Source organism: Gopherus flavomarginatus, chromosome 3, assembly GCF_025201925.1.
Source record: "Gopherus flavomarginatus isolate rGopFla2 chromosome 3, rGopFla2.mat.asm, whole genome shotgun sequence".
NCBI lineage: Eukaryota > Metazoa > Chordata > Testudines > Testudinidae > Gopherus > Gopherus flavomarginatus.
In genome coordinates, this window is record NC_066619.1 from 25623790 (window position 1) to 25650557 (window position 26768).

The following is a 26768-nucleotide window of genomic DNA, read 5'->3' on the forward strand; positions in this document are numbered from 1 at the left end:
CTCGACGTCGATCTCGGTCCCGGCACCGGTCACCCCGGCACCGCTCAGGCTCCCGGCACCCGTCACCTCGGTACTGCTCACGCTCCCGGCACCGGTCAGGCTCCCGGCACCGGTCGACGTCCCGAGCGTCAACCCGGTACTCCCGGCACCGCTCCAGCTCACGGCACCGCGGTGGGCACCGCGCCTCCAGGAGCAGATCGAGACAGAGGCACTCGGAATCCCGGTCGACCTCCCGGCACCGAGCCGGTCGCAGGTCCCGGTCTCGCTCTCAACACCGTCACCAATACCGACACCGGTCACCACTACCCAGAGGTGTAAGGTCTGTCGGTACCTCGGCACCGACTTTCGCCGCTCCACCTTGGCCATCTAGAGGCACGTCGGCATCCTCCCAGGCGGGTAGCTACTATGAACGGGACCAGGATCCCGAAGTACCGCTGGGAGTGTTCCAGGACCCCCACCCGCAGGACGCAGGTGCCTAACAGTGGGGTTTTTGGACACCCTGGGCATATCATCATACCCCAGACACGTTCTACCGCCTCAGAACATCGAGTGCCAGAGGCCACTGTTTCCCACCCCCCCGTGGTTGAGTCGAACAAACAGCCGCCTCCAGACTCCCCGGGTCAACTCGAGCAGGAACCAGGCCAGGAACAGGAGACCGCACAGGATGCCCTCATCCCCGGAGTATCCTCCTCCTCCTCCTCGCCAGATGAGGCAGTGGCTGGGTCTTCAGCGTCAGGACCCCCACCGATAGACCTTAGGGCCCACCAGGACCTCCTCCGTAGAGTGGCCCTTAATATCAACCTACCGGTGGAGGAGGTCCCAGAGGTTGAGGACCCGGTAGTGAGCATCCTCTCGGCCGATGCACCTACCCGGGTAGTCCTCCCATTCATAAAGACTATCCAGTCTACCGCCGATAACCTGTGGCAGTCACCAGCCTCCATCCCGCCGACAGCTAAGGGAGTGGAAAGGAAGTACACGGTACCCTCTCGGGGGTACGAGTACCTATATGTCCACCCTCCTCCTTCCTCCCTAGTTGTCCAGTCTGTCAACGACAGGGAACGGCACGGCCAACAGGCTCCGGCCCCTAAGGCCAAGGAAGCTAGGCGAATGGACCTCATGGGGCGCAAGGTGTATTCAGCTGGGGCCTTGCAACTCCGTGTGGCCAACCAGCAGGCCCTACTGGGACGTTATAACTATAATATATGGGCGGAGGTGGGTAAGTTCTCCGAACTTCTACCCCAGGACTCACGCCCGGAATTTAATGCGTTCCTAGAGGAGGGTAAGAAGGTGGCCAGGACCTCCCTCCAGGCCTCCCTCGACGCGGCTGACTCAGCAGCCAGAACCCTCGCTTCCGGAATAACCATGAGGCGCATTTCATGGCTTCAAGCCTCCACACTACCTCCGGAACTCCAATATACAGTCCATGACTTACCCTTTGACGGGAAAGGGTTGTTCTCGGACAAGACGGACTCCAAATTACAAAACCTGAAGGACAATCGAGTCATCATACGCTCGCTGGGGATGCGTACACCTTCCACCCAGCGTAGACCCTTCAGGCCCCAAGCACGACGCCCATACTTCCCACCCCGTCAGAGGCAGGACCTCAATAGACGGCGTGGCCGGGGGGGCCGCAGGCGCCAATCCGGCTCCCAGGGAGGCCAAAGCCAAGGGCCCTCCAAGGCACCACCGGGCTCCAAGTCCGGCTTTTAAAGGTGCGCCCGGGGACGGCATACCAGACGCAAGACAGGATCCTTCCCCTACCTTCTCCAACCGCCTCTCCCACTTCCTCCCGGCGTGGTCCCGGTTAACTTCAGACCATTGGGTGCTACGCACAGTGAAGCACGGATACCATCTGCAATTTGCTTCCTCACCCCCTTCCCGCCCCCCTTCCCGGTCCCTCTTCAGGGACCCCCTCACGAGCAAACCCTCCTGCAGGAGGTTCGTTCCCTCCTCACGGCAGGAGCTATAGAGGAAGTACCTCTAGGCGAGAGAGGCAAGGGGTTCTACTCCCGATATTTTCTGATCCCCAAGTCCAAGGGAGGTCTGAGACCCATCCTAGACCTGCGGGGCCTCAACAAATGAATGCTCAAGTTGAAGTTCCGCATGATCTCCCTGGGAACCATTATCCCATCCCTGGATCCTGGAGACTGGTATGCCGCCCTCGACATGAAGGACGCGTACTTCCATATCGCCATCTTTCCACCGCACAGGAAGTACCTTCGCTTCACGGTCAGACATCAGCACTTCCAGTTTGCAGTCCTACCCTTCGGCCTCTCCATGGCCCCGAGGGTGTTTACCAAGTGCATGGCCGTTGTGGCCGCCCACCTCCATCAGCAGAAAATCCACGTCTTTCCGTATCTCGACGACTGGCTCCTGAAGTGGTCCTCCCAGTCGCAGGTGCGGCGACATGTCGAGGCCGTTACGGACCTCTTCTCCCAGCTAGGCCTGCTTCTCAATGCCGAGAAATCCAGCCTGGTCCCCACACAGAGGTTGGACTTCATAGGCGCGACCCTGGACTCTACTCAAGCCAGGGCTTACTTACCTCAACCCCGCTTCCAGATGATCGTCGTGATCATACGGAGCTTGCAGGCTCGCACCTGCCTCACACTACTAGGGCATATGGCCGCATGCACTTACGTGACGAAGTATGCCAGGCTCCGAATGAGGCCCTTCCAAACATGGCTTCATTCCGTATTCCGCCCGGGCAGGGACCACCTGGATGTATTGGTGACGGTCCCCCCCGACCCTCTCCGCTCCCTCGACTGGTGGCTGACCCCATCCCTAGTACACGCGGGGATGCCGTTCCATCCACAGCAACCATCGATGACTCTAACAACCGACGCATCATCCCTGGGGTGGGGGGCCCACCTAGGACACCTGCGCACCCAGGGCCTCTGGTCGTCCCAAGAGCTGTCACTCCACATAAATGTCCGGGAGTTAAGGGCAGTCCGCCTCGCCTGCCAGGCGTTTCAACGACGCCTACACGGCCGTTGTGTTTCCGTACTCACGGACAACACAACGGCCATGTATTATATCAACAAACAGGGGGGAACCCGTTCGTCTCCCCTATGTCAGGAAGCCATTCGACTCTGGGACTTCTGCATAGCCCAGTCGATAGATCTGGTGGCATCCTTCCTCCCAGGGGTCAAGAACACACTGGCGGACAGACTCAGCCAATCCTTCCTATGCCACGAATGGTCGATCAGACCGGATGTCATCCATTCCATCTTCCAGAGGTGGGGATTTCCCCGCATAGACCTCTTCGCGACCAAGTCCAACAGGAAGTGCCAGGAGTTTTGCTCCTTTCAGGGTCTCTCTCCCGGGTCGATCACGGATGCACTTCTCCTGCCATGGACCCGCCACCTACTGTATGCCTTCCCTCCGTTCCCTCTGGTGCACAAAGTCCTGTTGAAACTACGCGGGGACAAAGCGCATCTAATCCTGATCGCACCTGCGTGGCCCAGACAGCACTGGTTCACCACCTTGCTGGACCTATCTGTGGACCCTCCAATTCCCCTTCCTCTCCACCCAGACCTGATTACGCAGGATCACGGCAGGCTCTGTCACCTGGACCTACGAGCCCTACACCTCACAGCGTGGCTCCTGCATGGCTGAACACGGCGGAGCTCAGCTGCTCCGCACCGGTCCAGCATATCCTCCTTAACAGCAGGAAGCCTTCCACTCGCTCAAGGTACAGGGCCAAGTGGAAGCGCTTCTCTTGCTGGTGCGCTACTCAGGGGGTGAACCCTACGCAGGCCCCGATTCCCACGGTCCTAGGCTACCTCTGGTACCTTAAGCAGCAGGGCCTGGTGACATCCTCCTTAAAGGTACACTTAGCGGCCATATCCGCCTTTCGACCAGGAGAGGGTGGCCGCTCCGTATTCTCCCACCCCTTAGTCGCCAGATTTGTTAAAGGCCTGGAGCGTCTCTACCCCCCCGTACGCCGCCCTGCTCCTACCTGGGACCTTAACTTGGTCCTGAACAGGCTCACGCTCCCACCATTCGAGCCACTGGCGACTTGCTCGCTCACGTACCTGTCATGGAAGACGGCCTTCTTGGTGGCCATTACATCGGCCAGATGGGTCTCCGAGCTGAGAGCTCTCACGGTGGACCCACCCTACACCGTCTTCCATAAGGACAAAGTGCACCTGCGACCCCACCCGGCGTTCCTCCCTAAGGTTGTTTCTGCCTTCCATACCAACCAGGACATCTTCCTCCCGGTCTTCTTCCCGAAGCCACACTCTTCTCGGAGAGAGCAGCAGCTACACTCCTTAGATGTACGCAGAGCGCTCGCTTTCTACATTGAGCGAACGAAGCCATTCCGGAAGTCCCCTCAGCTGTTTGTGGCGATCGCAGAATGGATGAGGGGTCAACCAATCTCCTCTCAGAGGATTTCCTCCTGGGTGACTGCATGCATTCGCGCATGCTACGACCTAGCTCGTGTCCCCGCTAGCCACCTCACGGCACATTCCACGAGATTCCAGGCGGCGTTGGCAGCCTTCCTGGCGCACGTGCCTATCCAGGAGATATGCCGTGCAGCGACCTGGTCATCGGTCCACACATTCACCACACACTATGCGCTAGTCAGACAATCAAGAGATGATGCGGCCTTTTGCGTAGCAGTTTTAAATACCGCCACATCTCACTCCAACCCCACCGCCTAGGTAAGGCTTGGGAATCACCTAACTGGAATGCATATGAGCAATCACTCGAAGAAGAAAAGATGGTTACTCACCTTTGTAACTGTTGTTCTTCGAGATGTGTTGCTCATATCCATTCCAAACCCACCCTCCTTCCCCACTGTCGGAGTAGCCGGCAAGAAGGAACTGAAGGGTGGCCGGGTTGGCTGGGATATATATGGTGCGCCATAGTGGCGCCACTCCAGGGGGCGCCCAGCCGACCCGCCTGGGTTGCTAGGGTAAAAGTTTCTCCGACGAACGTGCACGCGGCGCGCACACACCTAACTGGAATGGATATGAGCAACACATCTCGAAGAACAACAGTTACAAAGGTGAGTAACCGTCTTTTTCTGTTTAACTAACCTCCTCATTTTTGTGTAGTTCCCCTTTCTGAAATTAAACACTATGGTGTTGGGCTGTTTTTCGCACCACAGGGATGTTAAATTTAATTATATTATTGTCACTATTACCAAGCAGTCCAGCTATATTCACCTCATGGACCAGATTCTGTGCTCCGCTTAGGACTAAATCAAGAATTGCCTCTCCTCTTGTGGATTCCAGGAACAGCTGCTCCAAGAAGCAGTCATTTAAGGTGTCAAGAAACTTTATCTCTGCATCCATCCTGAGGTGACATGTACGCAGTCAGTATGGGGATAGGTGAAATCCCCCATTATTATTGAGTTTTTTATTTTAATAGCCTCTCTAATCTCCCTGAGCATTTCACAGTCACTATCACCATCCTAGTCAGGTGGTCAGTAATATATCCCTACTGCTATATTCTTATTAGAGCACGGAATTACTATCCATAGAGATTCTATGGTACAGTTGGGTTCATTTAAGATTTTTACTTTATTTGATTCTACACTTTCTTTCACATATAGTGCCACTCCCCCAGCATCACAACCTGTTCTGTCCTTCCAATATATTTTGTACCCTGGTGTTACTGTGTTCCATTGATTATCCTCATTCTACCAAGTTTCTGTGATGCCTATTATGGCAGTATGCCCATTTAATACGAGACACTCTAGTTCACCCATCTTATTATTTAGACTTCTAGCATTGGTATATATAAGCACTTTAAAAACTTGTCACTTTTTAGCTGTCTGCCATTACATGATGTAATTGAATAGGACTCTTTCATTTGACTGTTTCTGATCAGATCCTACCTCTATTTTATCATTTTCCACCCTCCCCTCCTTACTGAGACATAGTGAATCTCCATTAATAAATTCTCCCCTTAGGGATGTCTCTATCCGAACAGACAGACATCCCGTTTTAGTTACATAGCTACGAACACCACAATGTACTCTTTTTATAGAGCAGGTTTCTGGGGGAAATAATCGAGGGAGAAGTTAACAGCTTTTACATCATTACTACATTTGACAATTTGTCCCAAACTTTTCCTGTCGCAGATAATGGAATCTGCCCACGTCACCCCCCTATTCCTGCATAGTTGGCTCAACAGAGGAGCTTGGGTTGCAAGTGGAGTGGGGGTAGAACTGGGGATGGGGGAGGAGCTGGGCAAGAGGCAGAGTTGGTCTGGTGGCAAAGAGGGAATGAATGCAGAGCTGGGCTGTGGGTGGAGCAGGGACTGGGGCTGGGGTTGGGAGCCGGGCCACAGTTGGGAGCCGGGGCCACAGCCAGGAGAGGAACTGGGAGTGAAGTCGCAGCCAGCAGCCAGGGCCAGAGCTGTGGCTGGCATAGGTGCTGAAACTAGCAGTCTGAGGGGTGCTGCAGCACCCCCTGACTTGAAGTGGTTCCCATCACATACAGGGTTTACAATTTGGTTCAATGGCACTCAGCACCCTCACTATAAAAACTGTTCCAGCATCCCTGAGGGTGGGGCCAGGGTGACATTCCTTCCCTGGCCCCTGTGCGTGCTGGCCCAGGCCGCACTGCATTCCCTGAATGTTCCTCTGCACTCCCATAGGGATGTGCATGCCATAGTTTGGGGACCACTGACATATGAGGTCAAATTTCGATATTGGGCATCTAAGTTGTACCTGCAAAATGTGTACAAGTAAACATAAACAGGTAAGTGTATATTCAAAATATGTGCAAAAAGGGTACACCATGCAAAAATACTCATCTGGCATGCAATTACTTCATTTGCATGTGAACATATATATCTTGTGAGCACATATATTTTGCAGTTACAGTTTACCATAGAGACTGTATTTCTGAAATGTTTTCCCTTTCCATCTTGCAAAAGACAGTTTCTTTATCTGTGACAAAAGTGTTTTGTGTCTCATGAATCACAGGAATAGATTTTAGAGTCTGAAAAATGTTTACTGTATCTAAATTTGTCTTTTTAATTACTAATGGTGCCAGCCTCAGGATTTCACATTGCACAATTTTCATGAGAATAGACAGGGTAAAACTGGGAAATAAGGAGTTGTGGAAGGTTGTTTTAGCCACTGGTGTTGCATTAGCTTTCCGCTGTGTTAACCTGACTTTTCAATTCCTTTTCTCCTGGGCTGCACTTACATATTATCTCTTTTTTATTTCAGTACTTTGTATGTTATTCTTTCATCTACTAATTGTTTCTTTACTTTTGGGATCCCTTTATGATGTACCTGCCTTGCCTCTGCTCTAACATTTTAATTTCCTAGCCACCTAATGAATGCCTTCTACTTCCTCTATTTGCGGTCTCATCAATCTCTCTTATTTTGCCTATTTTATTGCATTCCTTGGTTAAATAAGACCTTGTGGCCAAAACATTTGGGCCAATACATTCTGTTTGCAAAATATTTGTTCTTTAAAATAACATGTCTATATAAATGAGGCAGAGGAAGGACGTATTAATGCACAGAGGGAATAATGCAACTTAGAATCTGAGGAAGCTTTCCACTCACTGATGGTAGGCAGACCCAGTGTATTCTACTTTTCCCTAACAAATTTCCATTACTATGGACATTGTTAGTTCACTTGCACAACCCAGGATATTATTTCCCTGTATTTGCAATGTAGCTTGCTTCATTTCTCAGGCAGGTTACTGTGCAGAGACAGAATTTCTTGGGTGCCACCCACCTACCTCAACTGGTGGGGGAAGTTGATAGGGTCAGTGATGACAGGGGACAATCCCAGCACGGAAGGATGCACTTGTGAAGGGACTCTAAGTAGCTTCTCCCCCCAGAAGTCTTTGGCTCCTATTGGCCAGCTGGAGGGAAGGGGTGCTGATTGGCCAGCATTCCCCAGCTCTCAGGATTTGACCTGCTGCCTCTATAGTGGCTGGGAAGGGCCCTCTGTTCCTGGGTAGCCTCAGCCCTCCCACCCCTTCCACTATTCTCTGCGGAGGGGGACGGGGGTCATGTGGTTCTGCTACCAGCTGGCCCTGTGGGAGATGGGTCTGTTGCTTTGGCTCCTACTCTTCTCCCTGCACATGGAAGGAGAGACCATGGGCGTACTGTGGCTACCAGGGGAGCAGAGTGCTCCTTGTGTCATGCTGCACCACCCCCATTTCTGGGAGGGGGGGCTCACGAGGCTTTGGCCAAGGGTACAGGTGGACTGCAGGTGCCTGCTCCAGGAGTTGCTCTGCAGGAGCCAGCAAGAACGCTTGGTCCCTTCCCCCCACCCTACCCTTGGGGCAAAGCAGCAGGCATAGGTGGTAGGGGTACCCTCCCACAGGGACCCAGCCCTGTCCTAATGGAGGCACTGAAAGTGCTGGCTTCAGAGGTGGGCGAGGGTTCACCCAGACAGCTTTGCCAGGGAATTGTGGGCCTGAGATCGCAGCCCCATGGGGAAGGATGTGCTCCATCTTTGCAGGAATGGAGTTTGGGTGAGGCTCAATGGCCTGCCACAGGCGCCAAAGAGAATCACACACTGAGGGGAGCAGCTGAGCAGGACATGGGACCTTGGCAGGGACAGTGCTTTTTTCAGGATAGTGGTGAACTGGAAGAATTCCTGGGATGAGATTGTGAACCCCTCATACAGGAGGTCCATAGGATGGATTCAGGGTCTGAGTTCAAGGTTAGCTAGGGTCCAAGCCTCACTGAGGTGGACAAGGATGCCAAAGAATGGATGAGTCACCCTGGACCTGCGCCTCACTTCCATAACCTGCCAAGAATTCAACAGGCATCCTCAGGATGCAGCAGGGCGTGGGGGGAGGTGAGAGTTCACCAGCAGTTGCAGATAATGAAGGAGAGATTGCAAACCTTGGCACTTGGGGAAGGGTGGTGGCCCAGGTCCCTCCTCCCTCAGAATGTACCATCTAAAGGATATGGGGTGACCTGGCAAAGTCACTGGCATTGGTGGCCCATAAGTTGGAAAGCCTGCCTGACAAGAGTGGGTTCCTCTCAGATGAGGAAGTAACACTGTCAAAGTTTAGGAGTGGGACTCAAATCTCACACTGGAATATGGAGCAATTAGAGAGGGACTTCACCCTGGCTCCAGAGGGCATCATTCCTAATGAAACACGGGCAAGAGACAAGGCAGCTAATGTCCATAGAGCTTATGCAGGATCTAATCACTTACTCAAGAATCATCTGTCTAAAGGGGCTAAGGAAAAGATTTGGAAAAGGGAATTTGTGGATTTATTTACCTTGTTGTTCAGGGACGAGCAGACAGAAGAAAGGGGCAAAATGCACAAAAATGAGGACAAACCCCACAAACCTAAGATACCTCCAACTCTTGAGAACTTGTCTGCAGCCTTTCGCATTTATGTGAGTATAATTTTGTGTGAGCAACCCAAGAGGTGTATTTCCTTATTCTGGTATAGAACTTAGTAGTGAGGGCTTGTGCTACATGGTTGGACTGCATGGTTAAGATATGACCAAGAATTTTGACAAAGGGCAGCAAAGGAACTTGTGGTAAAACAGACCGGGAATTTTGACTGGAGTATATGACTTCTTATCCAGCTGGTATTTACAGACAGCAGGTGGACAATGCCAAAGTCTTTTAATCAAAAGGCAGCTATAAAAGCCAATGTGTGCTTTTGCATTTAATGATGAGAAAGGTTTTCGATCCCAGTGCAGGTATAAACGCCGCTGTATGAGGTGTGGGGATCAGCAGAGTGCACTTTTCTGTTGGAGGGGCAGAAAAAGTGGCTCCAATAGGGCAGTAGGAAAGGGGAGTCTGCAAAGTTAGTGTTTCAGGAGATGCTACAGACGGAGGCAATAATCATGGAAAAGGCTCCTTCTCCAGTCAAGATACAGGTTTATGGGGGAAAAAAAGATGCAGCTTATTTATGGAACAGATTTTCAGGTGGTTTTCAAAGCCCAGGTGAGGGTATGAGGTGCCACTCTTAGGCAGAGAGCTTGAAATCAGAATGCCAAACCCATGAAACAAGACACAGAAATTGGGCTTGTTTTTGGCTTAATTGGCTTGTGAGTTGTTTGTTGGCTACTTTTTGCTTGTAGCTTGTTTGACTTGTAGCTTGTTGCTTTTTTTTGATTGACTCCCGGCAAGCAAGGGAAAGAGGAGGGCAATCGGGGGCAAGAGGAAAGCAGGGGCAAGGCTGGGGAGAGAGTCAGGGGTGCACAGCAGACCCACCACAGTCCCAGATTGCATGCTGGGGGTGGGGATCTAGTCACATAGACTGTTGGGGTTGTTAGGGATTGGCTTGTTTAGGCCTTGTTTTGAAATGGGATTAGTTTGATTTTTGGCTTATTGTGAAAGTCGGGGTGCTTATTTACTATATGAAAGTTAGCAACTAAATCCATTAAAGGCTTCGAGCCTAAACTAAGGGCAAAGATTACCTTGAAGGTGGCAGCAGGGAGAGTGGCAAGCCCTATCTGAGGGAATTGCACATATCTCCCTGGGGTGCAGTTCTGAAGAAGGCAAAGGCTTATCCATCACCTGTCCTATCCGAGTCAGGGCTCATCGATAAATGCTTATATTAACCCCCAGCTGTTCAGTGAGATACTTGTCATGTGATACTGTGCTAGCCATGGTTAGGAAATGCGGCCCTGAGGCAATGTTGGCAAAATGTGACATCAAGTCTGCATTTCAGTTGCTACCAGTTCATCCCAGGGACTTTGATGTGCTTAGGTTTCAGTTTGAAGATCATTACTATTTTGATAAAGCCAAGTCTGTGGTGTTCTCTGTGTAATGTGCCACTTGCAAAAGATTCAGCTCCATGTTGGAGTGGGTGGTGATGTGTGAGACTGGCCTGCATCACTCACTGCACTGCCGTGACAACTTATTTGCAGGAAGATTAGTGACAGGCAACTGCAAGTACATTCTTCAGGCATTTCAGAACCTAGCTGAGCACCTTGAGGTCCTCCTTGTGATGGAAGAAGAAGAACTAAAAAAAACCCAGAAGGCCCTGCCTAAAGTTTAACATACCTGGGCATTGACCAGGACTCAGTTCAGAGTGTCTCTATGTTATCTACAGAGAAGTTGCAATCAGTCAGGGTGCTGATACAGGCTTTCAAAGGAGCAAAGAAAATTACTCTGCGGGAACTGCAGGTGATCATGGGGCACCAAAACTTTGCTTGCCAGTCAGGCATTTTGTACCCATCTGGCATCTGCCTCCGGAGTGTGAAAACTCTACCATTTTATCAGAATGACAAGGGAAATAAACGAAGACTTAGAAGTGTGGGAAAGGTCCCCGGAAGATTTTAATGGGGGTTTGACATGGTATTTGGAGATGTTGCTCAAGATAGAGCTGTAGGTACAGTCCGATGCCTTGGGAAGCATAGGTTTAGGGGTTTACTTTCAAGTAGAGGGGTATGCACAGAGCTGACCAGAAATCTGAATGGCTCTCAATATTACAAGGGACATCACCTTCCTCAAGTTTTTTCCTATATTAGTGGCAGTCACTATTTGGGGAGAAAACTTTCAGAATAAAAATGTCCATTTCTGGTGCAAAAACACAAACTGTGGTTCATACTGTAAACCAGGGGTAGGCAACCTATGGCACGTGTGCCGAAGGTGGCATGTGAGCTGATTTTCAGTGGCACTCACACTGCCCGGGTCCTGGCCACCGGTCTGGGGGGCTCTGCATTTTAATTTAATTTTAAATGAAGCTTCTTAAAAATTTTAAAAATAGTATTTACATTACATACAACAATAGTTTAGTTATATACTATAGATTTATAGAAAGAGACCTTCTAAAAACACTAAAATGTATTACTGGCACGCGGAACCTTAAATTAGAGTGAATAAATGAAGACTCGGCACACCACTTCTGAAAGGTTGCTGACTCCTGCTGCAAACTGACACTTGGCCAAGACTGCACTGGTAATGAGGCTGTTGGGGGCTTTCATTTTACATTGCCTGAGGCTTAACATCCTTTTTCACACAGTGCATGTCTCAGGAGCGAATAATGGTGTTGTCAAGGCTCTCTCTCAATTTCAGGACAACAGACTCTTGGAACTCACTTCGTTGGCCAGCAGGAGTTCGGTGATACAGAACAGGGACATCACTGACAATTGTTTGGAAGTTTTCAGGGATGATGGCATACCTTTGTCAGATGAAGATGTTGATATATGGCTATGGGATGTGAGGGAATGGAATGAGGCAGGCGTTGTGATATCAAGCAGCATGGCTGGGGCTCCCTGCAGCCGGTTTTCAGGGCAGTTAAGAAAATAAAATGAACATTTCCCAGAAGTGAAAGACCTGGAGGCCTTGGGATAGGGTGAGATATCGTGGCTCTTTGCAGGAAGAGGTCCCCACCCTGATGCACCCACTGTCCCCCTCGAGGTGGGGAGAGTGCTAGGTCTTGAAAGAGCTGAGGTTTGTGTGTAGGCTGAGGAGAGCCTACCTTGAATTATGAGATATATGGTATGGAGCCCTGTAACCTTCCAACTGGAACCAATTAAACACCTGGCATAGGAGAATATGGGTAGTGCCCCTCCCACGTTAAAGTTTAATAAAGTTGCAGCCTGCTGCTTAAAATCTATCCTTGTGTCTGTCCTCATCTTGCTGCTGTGTTTGCAACAAAAACAGATAACAATAAGCTTCACTGGAGTGAGACCTGGGCTGTATCACTGTTTCATTATCTGGAATTGTTGTCCTGGAAGCATTAATCAACTGGAATGATCCACTAGAGCGAGCTAGAGGGCAATATATCTCTAGGGTGCGTATGGTAAATGGTTATTATTTAAAGTGCTCTACTGTGTAAAGTGTCTGTGTAAAAAATGGACCCATCTTATGCAGTGGATAGGCTCTGTGTTCAGTTTCATCTGCTGAATTTAGTGAAAATAAATGTTCTTAGTACTTTTCAATTCTGTGAGCTCTGCAGATTGGACAGGCTGATAAAAGAGAATGAGCAAGCTAGATTCTCTTTCTTCTTGTGCATAATCCACAGGTTTGTTTATTAAGTTAATCGGGTATGCCTGGGCAAACTTACTAAAGACAATTTGGTTGCATAGGTATAAATTGAGTTATAATTTAGCCTGCAGGACCTTTATTACTAGTGATGATGTACCTGTCAGAAAGAACCAGATTTCCACTCAGATCCTAGGACGACAACTAAAAAGTCATCATTTTACTTGTAAACAGAGCATATTTGATACAGAATTTATTTAGAAAGTAATAAGCATGAAACCTCAAAATGCCATTTTTACAGAAAATAAATGTACTTCAAGCAAATATATACCTGGTCTGTCAAACTCCTCATGCTTGTGAATCCAAATAATCAGAAATAAGAAGGTACTTTAGAAGATATACAAAATAAGGAAAAGGTCAAGTGGGAGCTCCTATTTATAACAAATTTAAAACTAATAAAAGCATATGTGATGAGTTTTTACCTAGTTTATAATTAATCTGTGGAATTCTGTCCCAAAATATATCATCATGAGAAAGACCTTAGTAAGATTAAAGAAAGGATTAGACCTGCATATGGTTAACAAGAATATCTGCAGTTATAATATATAGGATATAGACAGTCTTGCTTCAAGATATAAGCAAATATTAACAGCTTGAGGTTAGGAAGGAATTTACAGCATGGGTTATTTTTTTACAATAGTCTCGTATCAGGGTTTTTTTTACACTTTCTTCTGATGCATCCAGTAATAGCCACTGTTGGACTATTAAACAGGATATGAAACAGGATGGATTAGGAAAATAATTGAAATGCAAATACAAGCCCAATTAAAATTGATGGATTAAATTAGGGTTTCTTCTTGCTGATTTAAATTATGACAAAATTGGTGATTTACATTGCTTTGATTTAAACCATTCTACTCTATATAGACTCCAAGGATTATAGGAAAAATGAAACTTGCTAGTATTGATGGGATAAATTGGTGAAATGGTGAATCAAAACTACGGAATATAGAACTTGATGGGAAGGATTTGTTAAGGCAACAGACTGAATTGTCTCAAATGAACCAGGGATATATTGATTTTAGTATGTGTTTCCACATATAAGTCACTCCACGAAGAATGGTAGGGAACTGTGCAGTCCTTATAGCACAACTTTATCATGCTCTCACATCAATTAATCATTTTTATTGAAATTTTAAAAGTTTGAAAACTGTATATAAGTGTGAGATGATTAGCTGTCCTGTTTTGTGGATCAGGTTTCCAAAATACTGACTCTTAAAGAACCATGAGAACCTTGTTGTTTGCCTGGGGCTCATAACATATGGCTAAACACCATGAAAAGCAGCTTTATCCTGACATCTGTATTACTACCTGAGAGAGTGCTGGCAACAAAGCCACCCATTTCCAAGCAACACTGAAGCATTCACCATTCATTATGATGTCTGTGCTTAATCACTGTTGCCCACTGCTTACTGTTTGTGCCCCAACTGTTGTCTATAATACTTCTGTCGAGAACACATTATTTTAAAATATCTCTTTTCACTAAAAACTAAATAAATACCTAGCCATAATTGTATCAAGAGAGCAGATTTCAAAGAATGGCTATATACAGTAACTTGTTCTTCGAAATGTGGTTCACACATGTATTCCACTCAGGTGTGTGCGCACTCAGCATGCCTAGAGAATTTTCTGTAGCCATACCTGTTAGGGTAGCACATGTGCTGTGTGCCTCCTTCTGGCCCCTTCCACGGCTGTTTAATGTCAGTGTCACCCCAATCTCCCTTAGTTCATTTGCACCAGAATATGAGGCCAGAGACTCCAATGCAGAGGTGTCAGAGGGAGGATTGCGGAATGTGTGTGAACCACATCTTGAAGAACTCTATGAACTGCTGAGAGAAGAAAGAATATCAGGGTTGGAAGGGACCTCAGGAGGTCATCTAGTCCAACCCCTTGCTCAAAGCAGGACCAATCCCCAACTAAATCATCCCAGCCAGGGCTTTGACAAGCCTGACCTTAAAAACCTCTAAGGAAGGAGATTCCACCACCATCTCCCTAGGTAACCCATTCACCACCCTCCTAGTGAAAAAGTTTTTCCTAATATCCAACCTAAACCTCCCCCACTGCAACCTGAGACCATTACTCCTTGTTCTGTCATCTCTTACCACTGAGAACAGTCTAGATCCATCCTCTTTGGAACTCCCTTCCAGGTAGCTGAAAGCAGCTATTAAATCCCCTCTAATTCTTCTCTTCTGCAGATTAAACAATCCCAGTTCCCCTCAGCCTCTCCTCATAAGTCATGTGTTCCAACCCCCTAATCATTTTTGTTGCCCTCCACTGGACTCTTTCTAATTTTTTCCACATCCTTCTTGTAGTGTGGGGCCCAAAACTGGACACAGTACTTCAGATGAGGGTTCACCAATGTCGAATAGAGGGGAATGATCACATCCCTCGATCTGTTGGCAATGCCCCTACTTATACAGCCCAAAATGCCGTTAGCCTTCCTGGCAACAAGGACACACTGTCAACTCCAGCTTCTCATCCACTGAAACCTCATAGTCCTTTTCTGCAGAACTGCTGCCTAGCCACTCGGTGCCTAGTCTGTAGCAGTGCATGAGATTCTTCTGTCCTAAGTGCAGGAATCTGAACTTGTCCTTGTTGAATCTCATCAGATTTCTTTTGGTCCAATCCTCTAATTTGTCTAGGTCCCTCTGTATCCTAGACCTACTCTCCAGCGTTATCAATCCACTCCTTCCAGTTTAGTGTCATCAGCAAACTTGCTGAGGCTGCAGTCCATGCCATCCTCTAGAACATTAATGAAGACATTGAACTAAACCGGCCCCAGGGCCGACTCTTGGGGCACCCAGGACCGACCCTTGGGGTCAGTTCACACATGTATTCCATTCAGGTGACTTCCAAGCAGCTCAGATAGGAAGTGAGGCTTGGATCGAACTGAATAGTGATCACAAAACTGTTTCTCTTAAACTGGCACCATACCTGGAAGCAATCTGATGACAGTGCTGAAAAGGTATGTATGGAAGACCATGTAGCGGCCCTACATATGTCTGTGTTAGACTGTGTTCTTGTGGACTGAGCTAAGAGCCCTTCTGGAGAAGGAAGTTATGCTACCCAATAGTCTGTTGTAATGCAAGCTGCAATCCACCTGGAAATAGCCAGTGCTTAAACTGCATAACCTTTCTTTCTAGCAGCATATGAAACAAAAAGGCAAAGGAGATGCTCAAAAGGGCTTGGTTTTGTCTAAACCTAATAGAACTAATGCTCTTCTCTTGTCTAACTTATGAAGATGCTGTTCCTCACTACTGGAGTGCAGCTTTGGGAAGAATACAGGTAAGTGTATCATTTGGTTCAGATGAAAGGATGATACAGATTTTGTCAAAAACTTAGGAGGTGGCCTTAAGGCCACCTTATCTTTGAAGAACTGGGCATACAGAGGGCCTGACGTAAGGGCCTGAATTTCTCAAGCTCTTTCGAGTGAAGTTATTGCAATGAGAAAAGCTATCTTTTGAAAAAGGTCAGCCAGATAGCAATTATCTAAAGGTTCATATGGCGGGTCCATAAGAGATGCCAGTGTTGCATTTAAGTCATACATAGGAACAGGAGGTTAGAGACGAATAATACCTTTGAGAAACTGAACCACCATTGGATGAGACTGTGGCAGATCTCAAACTTCATTGCACATGACACCCCTTCTGACATCAAAAATTACTATATGACCCCAGGAGGGGGGACCGAAGCCTGAGCTCACCCCAGCACTGCAGCCCCAGGGGAAAGCTGAAGCCCAAGGACTTCTTCCCTGGGCAGTGGGGCTTGGGCTTCGGCTTCAGCCCTGGGTGGTGGGGCCTGGGTTTCGGCTTTGGCCTCAGCCCTAGGCCCCAGCAAGTCTAACACTAGCCTTGTGACCCACTTTGGGGTCCATGACCCACAGTTTGAGAACCCCTGGATTAGAGAACACCAACTTTCCCTCATTGGAGATCACCAAGGTTGCAGCTAAGCTGACTTGCAAGGAACTGAAAGTAAGAGCTGAAATCCTGTCTTTCTCACAGAAATATGCATCTCAGTCCAGGCTACAGAGAGGTGCGTAACTCTGCTAGCAATTTTCAGCTGTGAACCCTCCCCTGCAGTTAGGTACCTATGCTGTTTCTACAAGAATCCCCAGGTGCAGGTGCTTCCTCATAGTTTTCAGCCCAGTTCAAGTTCCCCCTCCACCTGAAATGGGTAAGAGATTTGAATAGGGACTTGCCACCTCTCAGGTGAGTGCCCTACCACTCATTAGGTTATGTGTAAGGTTAAGTTTTTTTTTTTTAAATCAGGGTTAGAAAGGACCTTAGTAGGTCATCTAGTCGAACCCCCTGCTCAAAGCAGAACCAATGCCCAATTTTTGCCCCCAATCCCTAAATGGTCCCCTCAAGGATTGAACTCACAACCCTGGGTTTAAGAGGCCAATGCTCAAACCACTGAGCTATCCCTCCCAACTTTGTTGATGCAGAATTAAGATTGCCAAACACTGGTCTTCCCCTGGTCTGTGAATTGTTCCAGAGCTAAGGCAGAAGATAGGTGTCTGGATGCCTAGCAGGAGGCAGCAATGCACACGATCAGAAACAGAAACATGGGTTTCAAGGGAACTTGTACAGCAGGAACTTAGGTGAGAATTTTGTGCATTGCAGTGGTGCCAAAACTGAGACTTAGGCATCCAAGTCCCTGTTTTAGGTGCCTAATTCCTTTTGTGCACCCAAGCCTTAAGCACTTAAAAGTCCAATGGGAATTAGGCACCTAAATACCTGTAATCTAGCCCTAAGTCTCCAAGTACCTGAGTCACTGAAAATGGAACTTAGGCACTTATCTATTTAGGTGCTGGATAAAAAAATATTTAAGTATAATTATTCCCATTTTACAGATGGGGAACTGAGAACAGAGTGATAAGTGATTTACCCCAATACACACTGAGTCCCACTCTAATGCCTATATCACATGAGCATTCTTCCTCTCTGAAGAGAATAAAGCTAATAAATGACAATCTTTCATTCTGCCAGTTTCATGGCTCTTGAAGACTCTTTTTCACTCCCCTGCTAGGGTTGCATGTTTGTCACTTTGGGATCTTAACTTTCTTGGCAATTTCTTTTGAGAGAGAGAAACATGGGCATAAAGTTACAGAGAATGAAAATTAAAAACAGCTGTTGAAATACTAAGTAAATCCTGTATTAGAATTTACAGTGGCCCAATATCAAGGTATTTTACTGTGATATAACTGATTTAGTACTAAATACTAAAGTACTAGTATTAAGTACTAGTATTCATAAAATTAGCATCCTACCTGTACGATTCATTTATGTGAGGGAGTCTTCTTGGTAACGCTGTTCACGTATACCTGATCAGTTGATTATCTATGAGAAGAAAGAGAAGGCATTTTACTATTAAAGAGAGAGAGAATATTTTCTATGCAAAAATATGTCAGAGGCAACATTTATTGTTGATGTAAGCAGATATAAAACATTGACTTCAATGCAGCAGCATCCACCTATACCACTGATGAATTTGGCCCTTCAAATTTACATACAAACCCCAGCATTTTTATTTAATTAAAAAAAAATTGGGAGAAATAATGAAAATTAGTGAAACACTAATGCTAGATCTTTTTGTCATGAGTACTGTACCACTGCAAGGAACAACCAATGAGTTTCAGAATGCACAGTTTACATTCATTATTTGTGCACTGAAGCTGGATGTCTTACAGAAAAAGCACTGTACTTAACTGTTACCCTTCCTCGGGTGGTAAACCTTTGCTTTCAGTGCCCGCATAGTGAATGACTAACTGATACAAGGCTCAGTGGGCAGATTGTCTTCCAGTAAGGAATAAAAAGTTACATATGAAACTATCGGCCTAGTCTAATTTACTTATAAAACCTTCTCATTAGATGCAGAATGAAATAAAACAAAATATTTTTACATTTAGCTCTAAGGGCACTCGAGATAGAGTATGGAATGTGTGGGTCTGTGGTGGTTGGGGGTGGGGCTGGGGGGCTGGACTAACAAATTAATAGGGTATTCTCGTGTTTAACTCCAGTCCAATAAATGGAGTTAAACACAACAGATAGAGCAAATTTAACTGAGGAAAGTGAATTACATTTCTCTTTTTGTGTGTGTATGTAATAATTTAAATGTCATAAAACAGAATAAGGCAGAAATATATGTTTATGTTCAAGGCAAAGACTGGACTTAATTATCCAGATGACATGATGTAAAAAATACATTAAGGTGGAGCTCAGCAATGCAGGAATATTATCTCTGTTTTACACAGAACAGAAATCAGGTGCCAGATTCATTCTGGGGATAGTAGATTTAGTGGAGTTACACTGGGAATAAATTTGGCCAAGACGGCCTAAAAAATAGAAATTACAAAAGAAGCTTGAAAATATGAGCTGCCTTGGTGTTCTAGGCTACTTCACAGGGAATAGCTTTTTTCTTTCTTTCTAAGTATGCATTTGTCCTTTAAATACAGGAGCTTAACTGTGGGTGGAAACATACTTATGTGATATTCAAACAAGAAACAAAACAAAACAGTGTTAATCATTATCTATTGCAGCTTGTTGGGTTTAAACGTGTTTCCTCCTACATTTCTCAGGTTTCTGTTCCTTGATCATGCAGCAAAAGCATATGTCTACCTACTGCCACTGAATTTCACTCTGACTGATTTCAATAGGAAGAGTTCTACACATGCACTGATGGAGGACTGCCCCCAATGTCTCATTTCTGACATTAAAAAGTCATTTTCACCAAAAGCCAGAGTGGTGTCATAAACACAGAATTGTTCATCAGATCACAGATTTTAAGGCAAGAAGGAGTCATTCTAACCATCTTGTGTGACCCCCTGTATGACACAGGCCAAAGAACTTCACCCTATTATTTTTGCATCAGAGCATTATGGCCGAGGCAGGTCTGGGGCAGACAAAGAACACGGGCTACAGGGAAATAAAAATTCTTATCCGAGTAAAAGTATGTCCAACAATTAGCAACAGTAGTGCAAGCAGAGCAAATTACTGGCTATGCAAATTGCTGTTTGTTTAAATGCTTTCTTTTTCAAGAGAACCTCAGTGAGAGAGACTCTCTTCAGTAACTTATTCTTTGTACTTTCCCGAGTACATGTTGTACGTTCAGGCTTGCATTACTTGAGTGATTGTGGAGTTGTTCACTAAGAATACTGAACTATCAAAAAAAAAGTCACTGCTCTAAACAAGTTAATATAAAAACACAAAGCCCTGTTACTTGCAGTGGTGAACATTCCCCAAAACTCCTGGTAAAAGCGGTTTATGGAAAGCCTCCTGATTCAATGCTAAAAGTCACTAATTCCTTAAGCAGATTAAACAACATGCTGTTTTAATTAAGAGAGACAGAACAATATTATCCATGTAATCTAAAGCTCAGTAAAAACATTTCTATGTTAGTATATGAGAGGAACTGCTGGTAATGAATGTGATAAAGCAGTATCTGGCTTTCGTTTATATTGTTATAAATAATTAAAGTAACTTCTTAGGCATCTCTGACTTGAAGCATTATTCTCCATGCCCAGTGAAGATAGGAAAAGCAGTAATGGGCTTAATCTGCAGCAAGAGAGATTTAGGTTAGATATTAGGAAAATCTTTCTAACTATAAAGATAGCTAAACTCTGGAATAGGCTTCCAAAGGAAGTTGTGGAATCCTCATTGCTGGAAGTTTTTAAAAAACAGGTTGGACAAATACCTGTCATGGGTACTTGGTCCTTCCTCAGCACAGGGAGCTGGATTTGGTGACCTCCTGAGGTCCCTTTCAGCCCTACATTACTATGATTTCCTTGAATACACCCTCAATTGGATACAAAGGAAGGAAATAAACTCATCACACTTAGCTCTAGTTTTGTTGGCATTTTGTAGGTCTGCTCTTGTACCTGATTTCAGAACATATGCTGTTAACACATTTTGGAACCAGATATTTTTCCTCAGGTCTTCAAAAAGGTGCTGCTGAGCCACAGCATGAATAAAAACACTGCAAAATGCCCTTCTGAGAAACCAATTTGCAACAGACAATCAAACTTTCAAACTGCTCTGGTCACCCAGCATGCCAAGCCAGTAACTTTGCTTGTGCTGCTCTCTCAAAGCTCTGCTCCACTCCATACAGGTGCTCACTAGGAATCCCAGTTCTATCATCCAGCTGGAGGGCTCCTGTTTAATAATGGGGCTTGCTGGAGAGAAAAATTAAAACTCTTCAAGGTTGCAGCCAGAGCCTCTGTCTGGATTGAAGTAAATTCACCCTTTGATCAGCAGTCCAAATTTCATTTCTCTTTTCTAACTTTCCTTGAAGTGAAAGTGGATTATTTATGAACATAATCTGAATGAAATACAGCACTCACGTGAACCACCTCCCCTATTCCATCCCAGCCTTCCCTTGAACAAAGGCTGCCAGGCAAGCCAAGCTGTGTTTGTTTTTTAAGTAGCAAGAAATGATCCAGAGGATGTTGGTTGAGAGATCCAAACATTCGTCTGTGCTTGTTTCCAGAATTCAGATTTGAACTCTGATCTCCAGAGGTGGAGTGGTGGTGCATTAACCTATTTATTCTAATCCCCAGAAACTGCCAGAACAATATCACAGCTGGTACTCGTGACCAGATTTCCTGAGGGAGACTTTCAACTCTTTGACAGCAAGCACACCTGAATCATGCTTCAAGCAGTGCATTAGGGCCAAATCCTGCAAACCTTCCCTCATGCACCAAGTACAAAGAGACAACTTACATGAACAACAATTGCTCACATAAATGATTCAGGATTGGCCTTTTGCCAGTATTGATTGTCTAGCAAGGTAAAGCGTAAGAAAAGTGTCTCAATCTTAACCTACTGTTGTGTGAAACACCTCCACTTTGCTTTTCCTTTTAAAATCAGCGTAAGTACTATACAGCATGCTACTGTCTGGAGCATGGTCCTTCCACTCTTCCTGTCTCCTTTTTGGGCTCTACATACCTCGGTTATATGATGAAGAAATAGCCACTTATACTCTAGAGGGAAAAGCGCCTCAGGCACTTGTATTTGAAGCAAAAATATTTCAGGAATAAACAACTTACATTCTGTACTAAAATGAAATCTGCTTTTCTTGCTTTTCCCTGAGTTGAGTTCAGATTATTTATAGCTGAGGGCTGAAATACAGGATGCCATTTCAAGGAACTCAGGGTTATGACTGCAGTTCTTCTTCTTTGGCTATCTTTCGATGCGAGGATGATGTCTGCCAAAGGGATACATTGGTGAGTTTTTAAGTGGCTGAGGAGCCCAATTCTTGCCCTGCAGGTTTTCCCACAGAAGTGACAGGTGTAATCTTGGAGGAGACATAGTTGTTGGCTGGCCTATTGTGCCCTTTCTTTTCTCCTTTGTTGCTCCTCTGTCTCATGAGCACATCTGTTCTCCTCAAAGTGAGCTGTGGCTTGGTGTATGGTGTGGTGCTACTGCATTCTGTTCCGCGCTGAGTCCTCCCAGTTTTTTAAGGTTTACTTTCAGTATGTCTTTCAAACGCTTCCGCTGCCCTCCGTGACCCCTTCTTCCCTTAACGAGAGAAGAATACTTGCTTTGGGAGGTGAGTGTCAGGCATACGTACACAGTGGCCAGTCCAGAGGAGTTGGCATCATGACCTGTGCCTCTATAGTGCTGATGTTGGCTGCAGAGAGAGTGCTGATGTTAGTGCGTTGGCCTTCCCAGCTGATCCTGAGAATCCTCCTGAGGCAGCGCTGCTGGAACCACTCCAGCCACTTCAGATGTTGTCTGTAGGTTACCCAGGTCTCACACCCATAGAAAAGGGTGGTGATGACAACTGCCTTGTAAACCAAGATCTCAGTATCTATTTGCAGACCCCTACCATTGAAGACTCATTTGAATGGTCTTCCAAAAGATGTGCTGGCACAGCAGATCCTGTATTCAATTTCTGTGTCAATGCCGACTGTTTGGGAGAACTGGCTGCCAAGGTACAGAAAATGGTCCACATTTTCCAAGGGTTCTCTGCTGACGGTGATTTGTGGAGTATGAAGAGTAGTTAGTGCAGGTGAGGGCTGGTAGAATACCTTAGTTTTCCTGATGTTGAGAGAAAGACCCAGTCTGTGACAGGCATCTGCAAAAAGATTTAGGGTGCTTTGCAGGTCAGCCTCTGTGTGTGCAAGAATGACACAGGCATCTGCATACTGAAGGTCAGTGATGTCAATTCTCGTGATCTCAGATTTTGTTTGGAGATGTTGAAGACTGAGGAGTTGACCAGCCATACGATACTCAATCCCGATTCCATAAGGAAGGACTGCAATTATCAACAAATCCAACCACATTGCTTTTGTATTAAACGCTCTTAGTTTGCTCCATTTACTATATGAGTACCTATGACTGAATTTTCTCCTTGGAACTCAAATTTGAATCCAGTGCCTGTAAAAACTGAGCTTTGGTCTGCACTATGTTTATCTAGTTATAAAAGTTTTGTTATAGTGACTAGTGATACTAGAGTTGTGAGAACTTGGAAAACCCTGTTTGTGACAAAGCTCTTCCTCTTGTGCACACCTTTCAAGTGACACATTTGTTTAAGGTTCTAAAGCCTGTCTAACCTTTTGGGTTTTTTCATGCAAGAACAGGATTATTTTCAAGTGAAACGGTTCACTTTTCAAGTAAATGAACATCAAAACGTTTCAAATTCAAACCTGAAATTCCAAAAGGGAAAATTGCATTTAGATGCACATATGTTTTATATTAAACATTAAATGTCTAATGTTTGCACAGAGAAGACCTTTGTTTGAATGGAAATAGTGCCATTACACAAAAGTATAATGAAAACCACATTTCTAGTGGCATTTTGTTTTAAAGTATTTGCTATTTTCACATAACTAGGAAACATCAAAAACTTTTATGCTTGCTCTTTTTATTGTCTGCTTAATATACTGAATGGCCTCCAGTTGGTGGATTTTTTCTAAATCAGTTTAATGGGATTTAATCACCATAATTCAGATGTGTAGCAAATTGTTTTGCTGCTTCTCTAATTAACACCAGCTGACTTTGCTTAATATCACATTAAAAACAGCTTTAACTGGTCATATCTGTGCAGGTTATATTTTTGTTTGTGCTATCCAAGGCTCTTATTCTTATGTAATCAAGTCTTTTATATGCTAACAGCATTCACATGTTTAATTCAAAATGGTATTTTTTCCACATCACCTGAAATAAAAATCTTAGTCAGTCATCAAAACAGTTATTGTTTTTCTAAACAATAGGAAGGGGGAACCTGTCAGCAAGGATTTTTGGTTAGATAATGACACAATAAGGCTCTTTAATGATGGCTTATATAAATGCTGACTTTCCACTTATACAAAAGTCATTTTTATTAGAAACTTGATTCCACACCTCCAATCTTTCATGTTGGCTGCATCTTCCCATTTCTGTTTCATGGGTTAGTAATGATGCCTTTTATGGCTATGTATGATTGCCTGTTCCTGGATGTGTGCCCTGTTCAGCCCTGTTTTACAGAATTTAAATTGAAAACACATTGAGAGAATATACATCTATGATTTAAATTATACTTTTATCTTAACCCCCAGGGTGCCCTACTGAAGCCATGCTAGATACCTGATGTGGTGCTACATAGGTTCAAAAAATATTGCAACACATTTTCAAGCTGATCCAGCCCTCTTGTGCTGCTCTAGCAATGTAAATAGGGTTGCCACTGGGCTGGGGCAGGGGGTTGGGTGTGGGAGGGGGTGAGGGCTCTAACTGGGGGCATTGGCTCTGGGGTGGGGCCAGAAATGAAGGGTTCAAGGTGCAGGGAGGGGGCTCCAGGTTGGAGCAGGGAATTGGGGTGCAAGAGGGGGTGAGGGCTCCAGCTGGAGGAGCAGGTGCTGGGGTTGGGACAGAGACGAAGGGTTTGGGGAGGAGGGGGCTCCAGCCTGGGGGGTGAGGCCGAGGGATTCAGAGTGCAGGAGGGGGCTGTGGGTTGAGGCAGGGTATTGAGGTGCAGGAACAGGGCCGGCTTTATGAACTGCGGGGCCCAATTTGAATACCTGGTGGCGGTCCGGGACTTTGGCAGCACTTTGGTGGTGGGGGGTCCACTCCAGGTCTTCTGCAGCACTGAAGGAGCCCCCCAACCCCCGAAATGCCACCGAAGACCTGGAGCGGACCACTCCCCAACCACCGAAATGCCGCCGAAGACCCGTTCCCTCCACGCTGTGCCCTGGAACCAGCAGATCCAGCTCTTAGGCAGGGGTGGGGTGGGGAGTAGGAGACTCCACGCGCTGCTCGCTGCTCTCGTCCACTAGCTCCTATTGGCCATGGTTTTCAGCCAATGGGAGTGCAGAACTGGTGCTCGGGGTGGGGAGCAGCGCACAAAGCCCTGTGACCCCCACCTTGGAACTGGACCTGCTGACTGCTTCTGGGGCACAGTGCGATGCCAGGACAAGTAGGGACTAGCCTGCCTTAGACCCACAGCATCGCTGACTGGACTTTTAACAGCCCTGTCGGTGGTGCTTACCGGAGCCGTCGGGACCCTTTTCGACCGAGAGTTCCAGGCAAAAACCGGACACCTGGCAACCCTAAGTGTAAAGGGGTTGTGAAGCTGCTCTAACTAGACAGCTGGGAATAGCAGAACCCTTAAGTTGGAACAGCCAGCTCTCTGACACCTGCAAGGTCTCCTCACCTGCTGTGATAGTTGGGCCTATAAATTTACTCTAATTGTGGGCTCAACTGTAAAAAGTAAGTGAAAATTCCTCACAATAACTTATAAGTGTTGACAGGAAAAGGTATTGAAGGGAGACAGACAGACTGAATTAGTCCAAACAAAAAGGCCTATTGATATAACTCAAGGACTGCGTTAAGATCATTCTTGCTAAACAAGAGGATTTGAGTACTGAAAATTAATAAACCAAAATTGGTGTGACAGATATTAAGCCCAACTGGTGAACAAACTAATGAGGGAACGGGTTATTCCCCCTTTACTCCTTTTTGAGGTCCTTAAGAAAGAGACTTTGGGGAGAAAAATTGGCTGCTGGAGTAAGCATCACAATCATGGCTCCCCTGCACATCTCCAGGGACCCTGGGCCTTCTTTTTCTTAATTGGGAGAGTTGTTCTGTCCAGACTGGACCAAAGAAAGGGTCCCAGATGCCACTGCCATGTCCATCAGCTTCAGCTACACCCCAAATGTCACTTGGGATGTCTCTCCCCTCCCCCACATATCCTTTTTCTTCCCTACCTTCTTTCTTGCCTTTCCTCTATCTCTCCTTTTGCCTTCTGTGTAATAAGAGTGTGGTTAGCTGGCCAAGAATGTATATTTGGCAAAACTGCTGTAAGCCTGTGACCAGAAAGAGCCAACTAAAAGCAATGCCCTAAACAGGCTGATGTTGTTACAAGTTTGCCAGATCTCGGAGTGGCTGACACAACCGTGTGCAGTGCCTGTGTTTCTCCAACAGTGAGGTTGTAAGTGAAAGGCAACACCAGAGATAGAAGCTGCATTTTCTATCTTTGCTGTTCTTTTCTTGTCCCTTGTGTGTATGTGTTTTGTCTTCTAGAAAATGGGACTGGACTTTAACAACAGCAACAACAACTTCTCTTTTCCCCCAAAAAGACAGTTATTACCATCTTCGATATGGTTTAAAAAAAGTGTCAGACAAGGGGATTTTTCCTTCTAGAAACTCTCTCCAGCTGAAGGGAAAAGGCACAAGGGATATCGTTAAAATGAAACCCTTATTCAAATACTTCACATTTCAAATGCTTTAACTGTTTTTCCTTCTTTTCTGTATCTTTAATAAAAAGTATTAAAGGATTTTTAATGGTGTGTGCACCATGATGCCAAGCAGATAGCTTAGTGGTTTGAGCATTGGCCCGCTAAAC

At 46.1% G+C, this 26768-nt stretch overlaps 2 protein-coding genes across 10 annotated transcripts in view; both read right to left on the reverse strand.

Annotated features, from left to right (window-relative positions):
• AGXT2 (alanine--glyoxylate aminotransferase 2) overlaps nucleotides 1-26768 on the reverse strand; it is a 346088-nt gene that overhangs the window by 90650 nt on the left and 228670 nt on the right. The gene's annotated exons all lie outside the window — the stretch shown is intronic.
• The window catches only part of PRLR (prolactin receptor), a 257127-nt gene that overhangs the window by 54642 nt on the left and 175717 nt on the right, over nucleotides 1-26768 (reverse strand). For all 9 annotated transcript variants that reach the window (XM_050943780.1, XM_050943782.1, XM_050943779.1 and 6 more), the window contains one exon: nucleotides 18220-18289. The gene's annotated coding sequence lies outside the window, so the exon portion shown is untranslated. The remainder of the gene's footprint in view (nucleotides 1-18219; nucleotides 18290-26768) is intronic.